The 15,472-nt window shown below is 27.9% G+C and overlaps 1 protein-coding gene across 1 annotated transcript in view; it reads right to left on the bottom strand.

The window, feature by feature from the left end:
- LOC128392974 (GTP-binding protein RAD-like) overlaps nt 1-15,472 on the bottom strand; it is a 28,048-nt gene that overhangs the window by 1,325 nt on the left and 11,251 nt on the right. The window lies entirely within an intron of this gene.

Genomic DNA, 15,472 nt, shown 5'->3' with positions numbered 1-15,472 from the left:
AAAAATAATAATAATAATATTTATCATAATGATGATTGTCTTGATTGTTGATTAAATATTAACATTCACAATCATGATTAACTTGAATATCAATCAAGTTCATTGGTCTTAAAATGACTTTTATTCAAATCAATTGACACAATTAACTAACCAACAACAGCAAAATTAATAATATGTTGAGATTGATAAACAATTTACAGTTACACACACTCACAATTAGTTAATTTCAATCAACAAGATCAAGTTGATTGTGAAAAAATAAAATTGTTACAAATAATTTAACAAAGATCGACAATCAAAATGATTATTTCATTGAATTGTTCAATGTTGATGATGATTAGTTAATAGCTTTCACCATCTAACCATTAACAATAAATTGTTTGAACAACAATCTAATTGTCAATAAATTGATTAATGATCAAAAGTACACTAACATAAATGACCCTACCCGGAAATAAAACATTACATTATAATGTATTAATTTTAATTGTACCATTTAACACAATTGAAAATAATTGTCACCAATGTTAATCATTAACAATCATTTTAATCACATGAAAAAAAACCTACATTTAACTACAATTGTTTGTTGATTTGAACAATTTATCCGAGTGTGGTTAATGTTGAATAAATTGATTCGTTTACAATGGTTACTAAATTATCATTACAATCGCAATTCATTTGATTATTTGTGTTATTTTTTTCTTCCTCATCTTCTCATCCTCATTCTCATCATCATCATGACAATGTGATGATGAGGATGAGGATGACACTAGGAATTCAAGTGTTACCTCTTTGGTATCATCATCATCAATGTCAAATGAATTTACTCAGAAGACGGAAAAAAGTAGGAAGAAAACATTAACAGAATCACAAGCAATCAATACATTTCCATCAGAATCATTGGTAAATGATCATGATCATCATCGATTCTGAATGAACATTTATCTCTTTTTATTTCTGTCATCATAATATCATTAGAACACAAAATATTGAATATTATCATTACAACTCACTCATTTTCCTCTTTTATTCTCCCCCTGACTCCCTTTATCAGGAAGACGATTTCAAGAGTCGTTTCAACAATTCATTTGGGAAAATCAATCAGAATAAATCATCACCATAATCATCATCACGATCAGTTATCATGAATTATCATTATCAGTTCCTGTCATTCAGTTACATTCAAACAAACACATGAGTCGTACCATGAGAAAAAAAGGAAATAAACCAGAATTAGATTATCGTTGTGCAATAATCATGGACACACACACACAGACCGAAAATTCATCTCGAATCAGAATCCATGATTGGCTCATGAGGGAGGGAAAAAAAATCTCCAATAGATTTATAAGTAAATGATTGGAAGGAACTAGAACTTTTCTGAGGAGAAATTCAGTGTATTTGGCAAGTAAAGTTCCATAAGAATTGTTTCTCGAATAATTGGAAGAAGAAAAGGAGAAAAAAAAGTTCTAAAAACCTTAGAACTCGAGGGAAAGGGAAAAACCGAATCATCTATTACAATGGAAAGAAAATTCTGTTAACCATAAATACTAATTGTATTCAATTTCAATTCAATCTATCCCATGAGGTCACAATCAAAATGTTATAATGGAAACAAATTCAAGTTCAAAGTCAAGGTAATCTTTTATTACTCCATTATCATGATGATAATCATGTTAATCACCATGCTAATAACAATATTGACTTTGATAAATAATAATATTAATCATGTAATGAAAAAAAAAACGAAACTTTCAATCATGAATTATCGTTGTGCTTGAATAAACATGAGTTAAACCTCTGAATAAATATTATCATAAAATTGACATTGTATCTAATGGAAGAGTGTGTAAAAAATTGAAGAATCATGATGCTGGAGATAAAATATTACTCATTTTAATAAGATTATTATGATTATTTCATAGGAAATTCTGAAAACTCGAGACAAACCCAAAAGAAGGGAAAAAAAGTCTCAGAATTTTATTCCAACCTTTTTCAGGGAAAAGTTCATTGAACTTTCACTTGAAACCAAACCCTTCATGATAGTCACAATTGAGCTTCAAAAGGTAATCACCATCAATACTGAACAAACAATTTTAACTGAAACTAATTCAGCTAATCAATAATGATTAACCAAATGATTAACCTTTCATGCAGGGAAGCGATATCATAATTATCCCAATCATGTCGATAAAATCATTTTATTAACGAATTTTGTTTCTCAATAATTTTCCAAACTATTTTATATTTGAATCGTTTGCTGGGATCTCGTAATTATAGTGGTCATCATGATGAAAGATTGACCCATTAGAATCTCGAAAAAAAGTTCTAATAGTGAAAATCTTTTTTTTTCTTGTTATTCGATTTGTTTTTCTGGATTTTTGGTTCATCTTTTTTTCTTTTCTTTTTCTTTCTCCTGGTAAATCCTCCTTTCTTCATCATCATGGTGGGAAAAGTTCATAAAGATTCAGGCTCAGGTTGATAACCAAATTCATTTCATGATAAGACACTTGAGTCGAGTAACATTTAACTTTTTTTTCTAAGCATTTCTTTCATTGCTGCTGGTTAATTATAATGATTAATTGTGTTCGCTAATTGTTTTCTTAGGCTTATAATTGTTGCTTCAGTTTCTTAATTATTATTGATTTAATTGTCTTCCAACAGAATCAGATTTTGAATCATTAATTTAGTTGTAATTAGATTAAATTGGCAACTAGAAGTAAATTTTTTTCTCCCTCTTTTTGTATCATCAACAATCAGCTCTTTATATTATGATTGAATTAAAAAACGATTTTAAGTTAATTGTTGCCAGTTAACTGAATTTATTTTCACAATTAAATTGTTGTTGAAGAGCCAAACTAATCACAAATTAACTGGGATTATATAATTTACTCATTGAACAATTTAAATCAAATTAAAATCCTAACCAAATATTGATAATCAAGGATTCTAGAAGTTGATAGTTTAAGTTTTAAACTTTAAACAATCAAGTTAATTATTTCAAGACAACTTAATCAGTATGATTAATTAACGAGACCAAGAGTTTAGTTAATCTTTTAATTTTTTTTTCACTAATTGTGTAAATTCAGAATCTTAAACTAACAGTAACAATTAAACAACCATCAAGATGATTAATAATCAACATTGAACTCATATAAATACATGAATATATCATAAGGGTTAAGGAGTTTTTTTAAATCGTTCAGAATCTGAATCATTTATCATGTTGCTGATTATCATGGTGATCAAATTAAAAGGGTAACAATTTTAACCAATCAACATATCAATGATAATCAATTGATTACCAGAATGAATCAATCAATTAATAAAGCTAACAAAAGTAACACTATCCAAAGATACAAACAATTATCATAATTAAAGGTTCAAGGATAATAAATTGACAATGTCGTTGATGTTAAACAAATGATTTAAATCAATTTAACTAATTTAAATTCAATTGAAACTAATCAAATGAGTATCAAAATCAATCGGTTAGTAAGGTAACTACTATTCAATTAACGTTAATCAAGATGATTGTAAATACTTCAATTTAACCCAATTGATTGTTACAATTTCCATGACACAAAGTTTCAGAATTGGAAACTTTTTTCATTCTCTCTCTCCCCGATTCACGATTGATACAATTCTATACGATTCATTGGAATCATGAATTATCATATAATTGGCATGAATCTCACAGATTCTGATATTATTTGCCACCATGTTCATGTTATATCATGAGGAGGAAAAAAAATCCTCATTTTGAGATTTAAAGGAAAAGGCAAATTGTCAATTTGTGTTTACATGATAATTTGAAAATTATTTGAAATAATAACAACATGGATCAAGAGTCTAATTTGTATTTGAGAAATCAAGTCACTGATTAATTTGAAATTGATAAAAAAAATCATGATGGTAACCATGAAATTTACATGATACAAATGATTAAATCAACAAACAACAAGATCAAGGTTATCTAGTGTTCAGTGTTTGTTAATATTATCGTTATCGTGGCAAATTAAACAGAGATTTAATCAAATTAATCAAATGATTTATGGTTTGTTGTTTGTTCATTTCTTGATAAGGCTTCATGATTCCTAATCAATGCAATCAGAATCAACTAATCATTGATTATTCATATGTTAATTATACATCTACACCCACTACAATGGTTAACATCAAATGACAATCAAAGTTATCGATTGTATTAATATCAATAGAATAAGGAAATGAAAATTTTCTTATCAAACTCCAAAGTGATTTCCAAGTTGATTAACTTTAAAATGCTAATCCCTAATCCTTTGTCATCTTAATCCCAAGCAAGATAAAGATTAACTCTCTTAAGATTATATATATTATATAAATGGAATCAAATGAAATATTGATTGTTTGTCAATCAAAGGACAATTTTGATCCTTAAATTGTTTAACCTTTTGTCACCTTGAGAAATCACATTAATCAGTATCATGAATAAACAAAAATCCACTCGATGAGTTGGTGAACAAAAAAAAACCTCAAAAGTAAAGACAAAGTTTCAAAATAATAACAAGTAAAAAAGGTAAACACTCAATTCTCAGTTTATCCTGAGGTTGATGCTCATGAAAATTCAGGGAATAAGATATAAGAGGATTAAAGGAATGTATAAATTTCTCAATTGTAATATAATATTTATCATGAAACCATCAATGGATTAAGTTAATTGCTGGTGATGTTTATGTTAACTTTATTTACTCTCGATCCCTTGAGTAGCCACATTGAGAGCCATCATTATGATTATGATGGTGAAACAAACAAAAAGTGAAACTTTTTCCCAAGCTAATCAATTGTAATACAATTAACTTTTAATTTCATTAATTCGGTATGTGTTTAGATATATTAATATATATTCAGTTTACATGTCAGAAATAAGGAAGTGATTAACTTTGACAATTAACCAAAACAGTAATGAGGAGGATCTTAATTAACTTTGCAATGTCGGTAGGAGGGTTAACAGTTTTTATTGTTGAAAATGAAATTAAGAGTTTGATTGATTAGAATCATTATTATCATAATAGTATTTAGTTGATTATCTATGTGTGTGTGTGTGTCAGTGTTAATCATTAGATGGATAATCAAGTAGAAGTGAATGAAAAAATAAATAAAATTAAGGAAGTTATTAGTTAATAAGAAAATAATTATTTCTCTGTTCTAAAAAAAATATATTAGATAACCAAGTCAATTCTGCTGGTAATTTTATCTTCCGTGTGTCATATTTATCATGGAGATGATGAATAACAATCTCTGTTATCATTTAATCATCACCATCATCATTAAATTTGATTACATTGATTAAGAAAATTATTATTAGTTTTTGATAGTAAGGGAGTGAAAACAAAATTCTTTCACCTTTTTCTGTGCAATTAAGATTACAATGGATTCTCAGGGAAGGTGAGATGAAGATAATAATGATAATCTATCAGTTCAATCACCATGATTCTTATCAGAAATGAGATAATTAAAGAAACCATGATGATGATGGGTTAAGAATTGGGATTCTGGGATAAGGAGATGTGATAATTGATGAGTCTTGTTGAATCTCACTGAGAATTACCTTTAACTCCGGATCATGATTATCTCTTTGATTCTCTATTATCATCTTATCCTTATTTTATCATTTTCACTTTTCTATTATCAGCTGAGGTCAATACCCTCTTATTGAGAAACAAAGGAAGACGATGGATCAACATTTTCAATAGTCGACTTGAAGTATTAGCTGATTAATATAAGGGATAAGATTTTCAATGACTTTTGACATGACATGGAAATTGAACTTTTTTATTGTAAAGGAAAATTTTTATCTCCTTTTCCTGATCAAATTTCCAAAATCATCTAATCACTTCCGGATTTTGTTTTCCAGAAATCTAATCATTGAAAACATTTATCACTTTCTCACCATGATAATATAATATAATAGTTAATATCAAGTGACATGAATATAATAAAATTGATTCAATGATAATCAAATTAAATCCAGACTCATGTTAAGTATTAGTATTAGTAAATTTAATGAGACATGAAATTGATTAAAGGTCCTTATCCTTGTTTATCACCTTTAACTCATTACCTTTGACCCTCTAATTACCTAATCAAACAATAATCATTATGATAATGATACTCATCAGATTCTTGATTACAATTTGATTGTTTGATTAGCCGAAGCAAAAAAAACTAGCATGATAACAACACGATAAATCAACTGAACATGGAATCAGCTTGATGAGAAAATGGGAAAGTTTCATGTTTACTTGTTTTCTTTGATTAATATCACAGAATCAATTGGAAGGGAAAAAAACAAATGATAATATTAATGATAATCAAATGTAATATGAAGATTAAATTAGATTACAATTAGATTATCCTGGTTAACCATCACACTAATCATTATCATGATAATTTAAATTGCAATGGGAAAAGTTTAGATTGTTGTTGTCCAAAATGATCAAGTTAATTTCATTGAAACAAACTGATGATCACAAATAAACTTGATGTTAATCATGTTTGACTTTTCAATACACACAAACACACATACACACTGGACACTGGTCAGTTAGCTTATTGTTTACTGTGTATAATGTACAAAATATTGAATTACTTTCATATTGATGATGAATAATAACACGAAAACAATTATTATTGGCAGAGGAAAGTTCTGAAAGCTAGACTGAGTAAAAGTGAATAAGTTTTCATGATTGATTTTCACCATCAAATTGGGTCAACTTAATTATCTAATAACAAGGAAAACTCATCAAGACAAGATAAATATCACTTTAAGAATATAAATATATATACTCAAGAGTAAGAGGATGATAATGATGATGAACATTCAAGTTACTTACTTGGTGACAATACCAACATGAAGATAAAAATAATAATAGAGATTCATAATCAGATTGTTAAAACTCAGGGTAAATTGGGAGGAAGTAAATTTGATAAATGATAACCAATGAATTCGTAACCAGAATTTTCAACTACCATTATCCTCTCATCGTAATCAAATATTTTCGAGTCCACTTATTGGAGATTTAAGTTCAATATTATCTTCAACTGGGTCAGTTTCATGGTTCCGATAAAAAGATCAAAATTCTGGACCTAAAAAAAAGTTCTGATCGAACTAAATTTTTCTCCTTTCTAAATATTTGATATTCATTCATTTCTCTCCTTTTGTGAATATCTTATTCCAACAGTTTCCAAATGATATTAGTCTGAATTCTGTTTCAGAATTTACCTCATGAATTTGAGCTTCATGAGAAAGAAAATGGAATTTTTTTTCCAAAAATAATTGAATCAAACAATTTAATCAACTCTCATTATCTAATCAATTTTATTATTAGGATGATAAATGAATTGAAATAAACATTTAAATTACCATGATGATGAGCATCATTAACATGATATTTTTACCCAATTTCAAAGTCTTTTTCAATAACAACCATTAATTTCAGTTCATTTGATTTGATAGGAAAATTTTCTACCCAAAAACTAAACTTTAATTATAATGATTGTCATTTATTGTTAATGTTTTCATGGGGATTCAGGATAAATTTGATTTACCTTGAGAACTGTTTTCAGATGATTTAGCTTGAGGTATCAGGAAACAGTCAAATTCAATGATGATGAAATAAAATTGGGACAGTTTAAAGTTAAATGGTTACATTGAAAACCTTTTGATTTAATTTTACTTTAATCTGATCAATTCTGTGTCTGAAAAACACAAGAAAACTCAGTTAATCGTAATGCTGGAAATTCATTGAGCAGTTTGCTACATCAGAATACTGAGAACTCATTGAATGGACTCAGAATCTTGTTATAAGTTTGGAAAACAAAACTTCAGAACTTTTCTTTTTGTTTGTTCTAAAATTATCGTTTTCGTAAGCTGAGAATAAGGGTAAAATCAGATGGAATAAGAAACAGAGAAAAAGTTCTAAGCTAATCCACCGAAAAAGTATTCGTAGAAAATTCTAATAAAAAAAAAGTTCTGTTTTCCATTCTCTTTCACTTTAATCCATGTAAAAGTAAAGATTCAACTAGAAGTAAATGATAATTAGGTTTTAAATTCGAACCATGATAATTAAATACTATTGTTCATATTTGGAAGTTTCAACTTTTCCCCTGAAGAGCAGGAGTTCCCACTGAGAATTCACCAGAAAAGTTAATCATTGTTCATTTTGTCATTTTGGAAGCAGATAAACATCCAAATCTTTCATGATAAACTAACGAATCGGATTAATTGAAATCTTAAATCTCATGATGACAATTAAATCTTAAAATTGTGAAAGAAAGTTCAAAGATTTTCAGTTCAATAATCACCATGTTCACGTAACTTTGATTCACCAAAATAAAATGATAAATCAAATTGTAACTCTAAACACGGAAGCAATTAAAAAGCTGACAATGTTAACTATTGGATTAACGTTGATTTACAATCAACCATGTTAATGTTATGGGATAAAAGTTTCCCTGTGGTTAAATAATAAAACCCTAAGAGTATGTGGTCAGTTTCATGGCAAGTAAAAAAAGTAACACTGGACAATCAGGTTATATATATATAAATAGTTATTTCTGACCAGTGGTCAGTTGAGATGTTGGTCAATATGTTGTTATTGTTATAAAGAGACTCTATTGGTCAGCAAGAAAAAAAATATAACAGAAAATTATCAAAATTGTATTATTATCATTGTCCATTTGGTTAGTTGTTTTTGTTGTTGTTGCTCAGGCTATTGGTCAATTATTGTTATTATTATACTGACCATTTCATTGGTAATTTGGTTCATAAATAGTTCATCTGAACATTGAAGAGATAACAACAGTTAACATGATATTTTTATGGTGTAACAATGATATCATTGTGTTTTCATTATACTGACCAATGGTCAGTGTTTATGGTGCAATGTTTATTTATCTTAATTCATTGGGATCACAATCATCAGAACAATTTTCCCAATTGGATTCAATCAATTGAATCTTTTTCCTTCACCTCAACTGTTTGCTTGGTATTCCCATAGATACTAATATGTTATAAGCAAAAATTAACTAATATCCAATGAAAATAGTACAATCAATTTGATTGAAAGCAATTAGGTTAATTGTTGCAAATGTTTATCATTTGTAAGTGTGTCAATCAGTTCATTAATTGTTATAATAATAAACTAACAGTAATCAACATGAAGATAATTATTAACATGATATTATTATTATTGTAATAGTAACAACAAAGTAGATTATGTTAGTAGTTGATCATTAGTGTAGTAGAAAAATTTAATTGTTATCAACTTTTTTGTTCATAGATCAAAAAGTTATTCATTTATCATGCCAGTTATTATTCAGCTTGATTTAGTCAGAACTTTTTTTTCTCAGTTTCAAATTTTACGAAATCTTTCATGGAGAAGAGGTTTTTTCCCTTCCAAACAAAATTCGGAATTTCTTTGATTACTGAGTTTCGATTTATCCTCTCACTCCCTCGTGAATTAATAGGATCATCCTCGTGATTATCATCATCATCTTCATGATCATCAGGGTATAAGAAGATTAATTCCAAGTGAAATAGCATTATTTCTGAATTCTGATTACTTTTTTGCCTTTTCTTTTCATGGAAACTATTATTTACTCTGAATGTTTTGACTTTACGATTTTCATTCACATGAAATTTCAATGAGAATACATGAGACCTTAGAGGTGGAACGTGAATGGTGAGGTGGGAGAGATGAAGGAGGAATGATGATAATCTATGGAAGAGATTGAGAAATGATGATTAGGTTACTGGAACAATTAAATGAATTCCAATTCATTTCCAACTTCCTCATTCCAAATAATCATATTATTACAGTTAAATTTATATACAGTACAATATCCAAGGGTTAATTCAATATTCACTGAAAATCATACCCTCACTCAAGTAATTAAGTTAATCAATTTATACTCATTGTGGACATTGAGGTAATCCAAACAATGAAAATTAAATTGTCTCCAATCGACCAACAAATAATGAATACACAAATTTAATAATCACAATTAACTTTGTGTACAAATAAATTGAGCTGATTAATTAACTTTTATTTCTGTTTTTTTTTCTTGATTGTTTACAGAAAAAGTAGAATAGGTAATTTACTAAATTGTTTCAAGTTAGTTAATGATTTTCATGGAAAGAAGCAAACTAATAGCTGGATGTTCAAAGGAATCAAAAATTCTGATTCTTTCCTATTCAGTTTATTAGAACCCAATCAACATGGAACAGTTTTCTCATAAGTTTCAACGATAAAACTTCAGAAAGTAATGATAATCAAACTCGAACTGTTCATTGAATGTTGTTTTGTGTGTCATGAACATGAGGAAAAAAAAGTTCAAGTTTCTCTGTAAAAGCAAATCAATCATCAACTGAATCGGTTTGAAACAAGAAAGGAGGAAAAAAAGAAAATATCTTTGGAGAAAAAGTTCATTTATGTAAAGATGATCATGAGAATCATGATTCTTTTCTTCACCAATGATTTCTCAGAGTTCTGAGCTTTTCATCCTTTTATTTTTTCTTTTATTTCTTCTTTTTTTTCATCCTGAGAAATTTCGAGTTCTTCCTTTTTCAATCTTGATCTTGTTAGTCGAATGAGAGAGAACAAAAAATCAGGTAACTCAGAATTCTCGTGAGAATCTAGTTCAGGTTATCTAACAATGACTCGTGGAATCATCAGATGATAATGATGATTATTGAATAAAATTGCGACTTATCATGTTGATGAATACGAGGTGATAACGAAAGTTCAGCCGTGGTTTCAAAAGTAATGGACACTTTGTTTCGAAATGAAGTAGAATTGTGATAATTTATCAGTTTAAATAACGAAACTTTCCTAGCAAATTTCAATTTTCTAATCATGATATTGATAAATTTTCGAAGAATTTCAAATTAACTGATCATGAAGAATAAAGAAATATAAAGATATCATAATTCGAGAACGTGATTAAGAGCATTACCACACTTCTCAGAATAGAATGAGTTCTCTCTCTCTCCATGATGAAATTCTTTCAAGTATTTTAGAAAAATGTTGAATAATAGAGAAAGAAAATCGATTGAGAATTTTTTAAAAACCTCGAATCTTAAATACCTTTCGAGAAGAAGCTGAATAGTAAATGAATGAATAAATGGGGAGAAAAAAGTTCTGAACCTTAGAAGAAAAAAGTTCCTTGATTACTTTCAGATGTTTCATTTTCTTTCTCTCAATTATCTCATTTCTTTCTGCCTTAATCATCATGTTTATCATGCAATTCTGATGAGAAAATTAAATGAAAGCTAATGTGTAAACATTTAACTTCAATCAAAGAAACGATAAAGATCATCATCATCATCATCAGATTATCATCATCAACTATTCATTCAGAGTAACCTGTTTATCGTATCATTAATATTACCATGATAATAATATAATGTTTCTCAAATTTCATCTCATATGATTAAGCAACTGAATCAATGAATAGTCCCTTTAGTTAAGCTTGAATATCATCAATTGATTCATTGTTATCTTGTTTTCATTTTTATAATCAAAATGGTAATAAATGAACAATTAACTTTTCCCATGATGAAAATTCAAGTGAAAATTTATTACCAAATAAAATACAATCAGGAAACGATTCTCAAGAGTGAGACATCATCAATAAATAATAACAATAATAATCAGATATTAATCATTTAAGAAGTTCAACTTTAATCAGACATTTCATGTAACCTGATCAGTAAATATCGATAATAATAATAATGAAAAAATTCATGAAGATAATGAAAAGAGATAAAAAATTTTCAGGAAGAAGAATGAAAGAAAATAAGGAATCAGTTTTCAGTGGATTTTTTTTCAGGGGAGAATCTGAAAATTCCATTATCAGGAGAAGAATAAAAAAAATCAACGATAATATTTCTTTTATCCAGAATTCTCATGATCATTATCATGAATTGGAAACATTTTGTTTTCTAGCCTTGCAGATAAATCTAATAATAGTGAATGAAATTGGAAAAATATTACATTAGAAGTGGTCATTTTTTTATGCTCTCAGTTGTTTTCTTATTAAATGGTCAAGAAAGATGGACACAGTTATGAGAGAGAGAGATATGGTCAGCACTGAAAAGAATAAACTACTTCAGGTAATGAAGAAAATTGCTGACCTCTGATTTTCGAGAGAAAAAATAAACTCGAATTTTCAAATTCAAGTCCAATTTCCTTTCCATCTCTTCCTAGAACCCAATTCTCTATTTCTCTATCATTAATATAGAATCAAGTGGATAATCAGAAATTCTCGTTGTCATGGGAACACCAATGATAATTTCCATTCAATATTCGCTAAGAATATTAATCTCAATCATCTGAAAGATTTTCATTGTCAAACTAATTAACGAATGATATTATCTTGTTATTGTGTAAGCGAGATTATCGAGATACAATAATTGAAACTGAATTAAGTTCCAATGATTTAAGTTGATAAATGATAATAAGAGAAAAGTATAAGAAGCTTATCATGGAAAAGGAAAAAATTATGTATACACTTAGTATCTCATCTTGACTACTAATTACTTGTGATGTATTAATATTTTGTAGAAAAAAAAGTTCCATGTACATTAGAACTAATAGTTTAGGGAAAGTTTCGAAGTTTCGAAGTTTCGATTTTTTCTTTTCTTCCCTTATTAATAACAACTTTTATCATTATTAAACTATTAATATAACATTATAAGAGAGAAAACTTGATCATCACCCTCATGAATGATAGTTTAGAATTAGTTCTGACAATATATATATAATATACACACAAAACTTTTCGAAAAGGGTGAAAAATAGTATAACAAAGGGAAGAAAATAAAGTTCTAATAAGCCTCGTTTACGGGGAAACTGAAAAGTTATTTTCACATCGAAAATTGTTGTTACTGTCAAAATGATTTTCCAATGATTATTATTGTTGTTGATCAAACAATAGTCATGATAAAACTTTTGACAAGCAATTTTCATGTAACTTGTTCATATTCAAGGTCAAATTTCACCTTCATATCTCGTATTCCACTTCACTCGACAACCATTTTCTCTCTCTCTCTCTCTCTCTCTCTCTCTCTCTCATCTTCCATCTTCTTCTTCAATATGGAACCTAATGTTTTTCCATAGTAATTAAATGTTAGTCTATGTGTGTGTTAATCTTTTTTTCATTCTCATGAACTTGAACCTCAATTATGCGAGATGAGAAAATGTTTCTCACTTAAGCTTCTGATCCTGATGATTTACCATCAATTCACTGAATGAATCTTCATCATTGACGATCAAAACCTTAACCTAGTCTTTGATGTTTCATCTCAATTATCACCTACATTTGCCACTCGATATTTCATCAGATAAGTCATATTGTTTGGTGAAATTTCATGATACGGACACTTTACCAGCTCACTCATTTTCAGAATACAATCTAACGATTGAGTATCAACTATTCAGAAGTCCGTGGGATTATATCTGTCTCTTGGTCTTTAGCAAAATGAGCGATTGCTTTGACTTTTACATAATAAAAAGTACGCAAAATTTGATCTGTATGGATGATTAACCGAAATCTTTCATTAACTTTACTTACAATAGTTTTCAATATTGATCGTTGATTGTTTTTATCGAGAGTTGTATTTGAATTTCATCAATTACTAGATGAGAAAATTACAACTGTAAATCCAAATGTAGTTTATAAACATAACCTAAGGGCATTCAAATTTGATTATCATTTACATTTCACTTTGTTTGGTAATTTACAATGAGTGAAGAGCGAAAAACACAAAACTCCTGATTAACTCTGAATTTTTCCAGAACTCGAACGAAAAAAGGTAATAATAATAAGAAGTTACTCTCTTATTTTGGCTGCTCTTTTACCATGAAACTGAATCAATCATGGTTAAGATAACCCTGAATCCTTGCTGTGAAATATTTCCAAAGTCAATTGTGTCTATTAATCATGAGCCATGGAAAATATTATTTTGTTACTTGAAACTTTTTTCTTCATTCTCAACATGAAGGAAAAGTATTTATCAGGTCAGTTCTGGTCAACTGTATGTGTGTGTATGTCAATGAGATTAATGTTCATGATAAATTCAGAAAGAATCAGATATTAAACAAGAAAATCAAAGTAACAATTGACTCTTGGTGATAAATTAAAGGGGAAAATTTAACTTATACAATTTGAAATGAGTTACATGTTATTAAAAATTCATCAACCAAAAAGTAACTCAATTAGTAGATTAACTTTTAAAAGTAACAATTACAACTAATTGTGAATTATTTATTATCAAAATTTAGCAACAAACACCAAGATAATTAATTCAGAACTTTTTTGTTTTGTTTATTCAGAACATTTTTATTATCATGAGATGAGATAAACATTCATCATGAATTTATGAGATAATTTCAGTCTAAAGTTAACAATTGAACTAAATGATTATCATTATCGTAGTTCATCAAATGGACAGAGTTAAATGTTAACAATTATTACATGATGGGTATGATGAATACCCTCCTTCTCCTAAATGATAATATCTTATTCAAATCTAACCTTTTTTTGGGATAAAAAATAATCATTAATTTAATCAACTTGACAACAGTTTCCTTTGTAAATATCACCAAGATTTTTTAATTCATCATGATGAATGTTCAATTCAACACTCAAGGTTGAAATATTATTCATTTTCATGGTTAATTCAGTACGATGATTATCACGTAATTTTATCTGAGTAAACATTTTTCATCATTAAGTAAGAATAGCAACTTGAATATATAATTTTCAATCCAAAGGATTAAAAGTTACATGAAATTAGAAAATTAGTTCAATGAGAAGAGAAAAAGTTCTGATGAATTCATGAGATTCACAAGAAAGGAAAAGAAATACTTTTATTGCAACAACTTGAATTTTGAACAATTGAATTTCCTTTCCACGGAGAATCATATTCATATCGTTTCAAATGATTGTCATGATATTAGAATCACCATGAAATTGTATTCAATTTAATTGACTGTTGAAAAAACATTTATAATTAAATTAACTCAACAATAAAGTTAATTTAGTTCAATCTAAACTGATGAATTGGTTTGATTAAATTATTTAACTACGATTGAGAGTCTATCAGATTAAATACTGAGAATAAGAAAATGAATTTTTTTTTCTTTTCTCAGTTGGTTTCCAATATTTATGATCATCTATCATGATCATCAATGAAGTCCAAGATTTGTTGGTAAATAAGATAATATTAACTTGTGATTCATGATAAATTCATGAAACGAATTGAATAAAGGTTTGAAATCCATGAACATTTTTCATGGAAGAAAAAAAGTTCATAGCCAATGGAAAGAAAAAACTAGAAAACTGACCATTCATCATATCGTTAATATTTACAAGAGGGATTCAAATTCGAGAAAAATGGAAAACTAAGAAGGAGAGAGAGAGA

This window comes from Panonychus citri, unplaced genomic scaffold, assembly GCF_014898815.1.
Source record: "Panonychus citri isolate SS breed McGregor unplaced genomic scaffold, ASM1489881v1 Contig00138, whole genome shotgun sequence".
Classification (NCBI taxonomy): Eukaryota; Metazoa; Arthropoda; class Arachnida; order Trombidiformes; family Tetranychidae; genus Panonychus; species Panonychus citri.
Note: the sequence above shows the minus strand (reverse complement) of the source record. Positions and strands in the feature narration are given on the sequence as shown.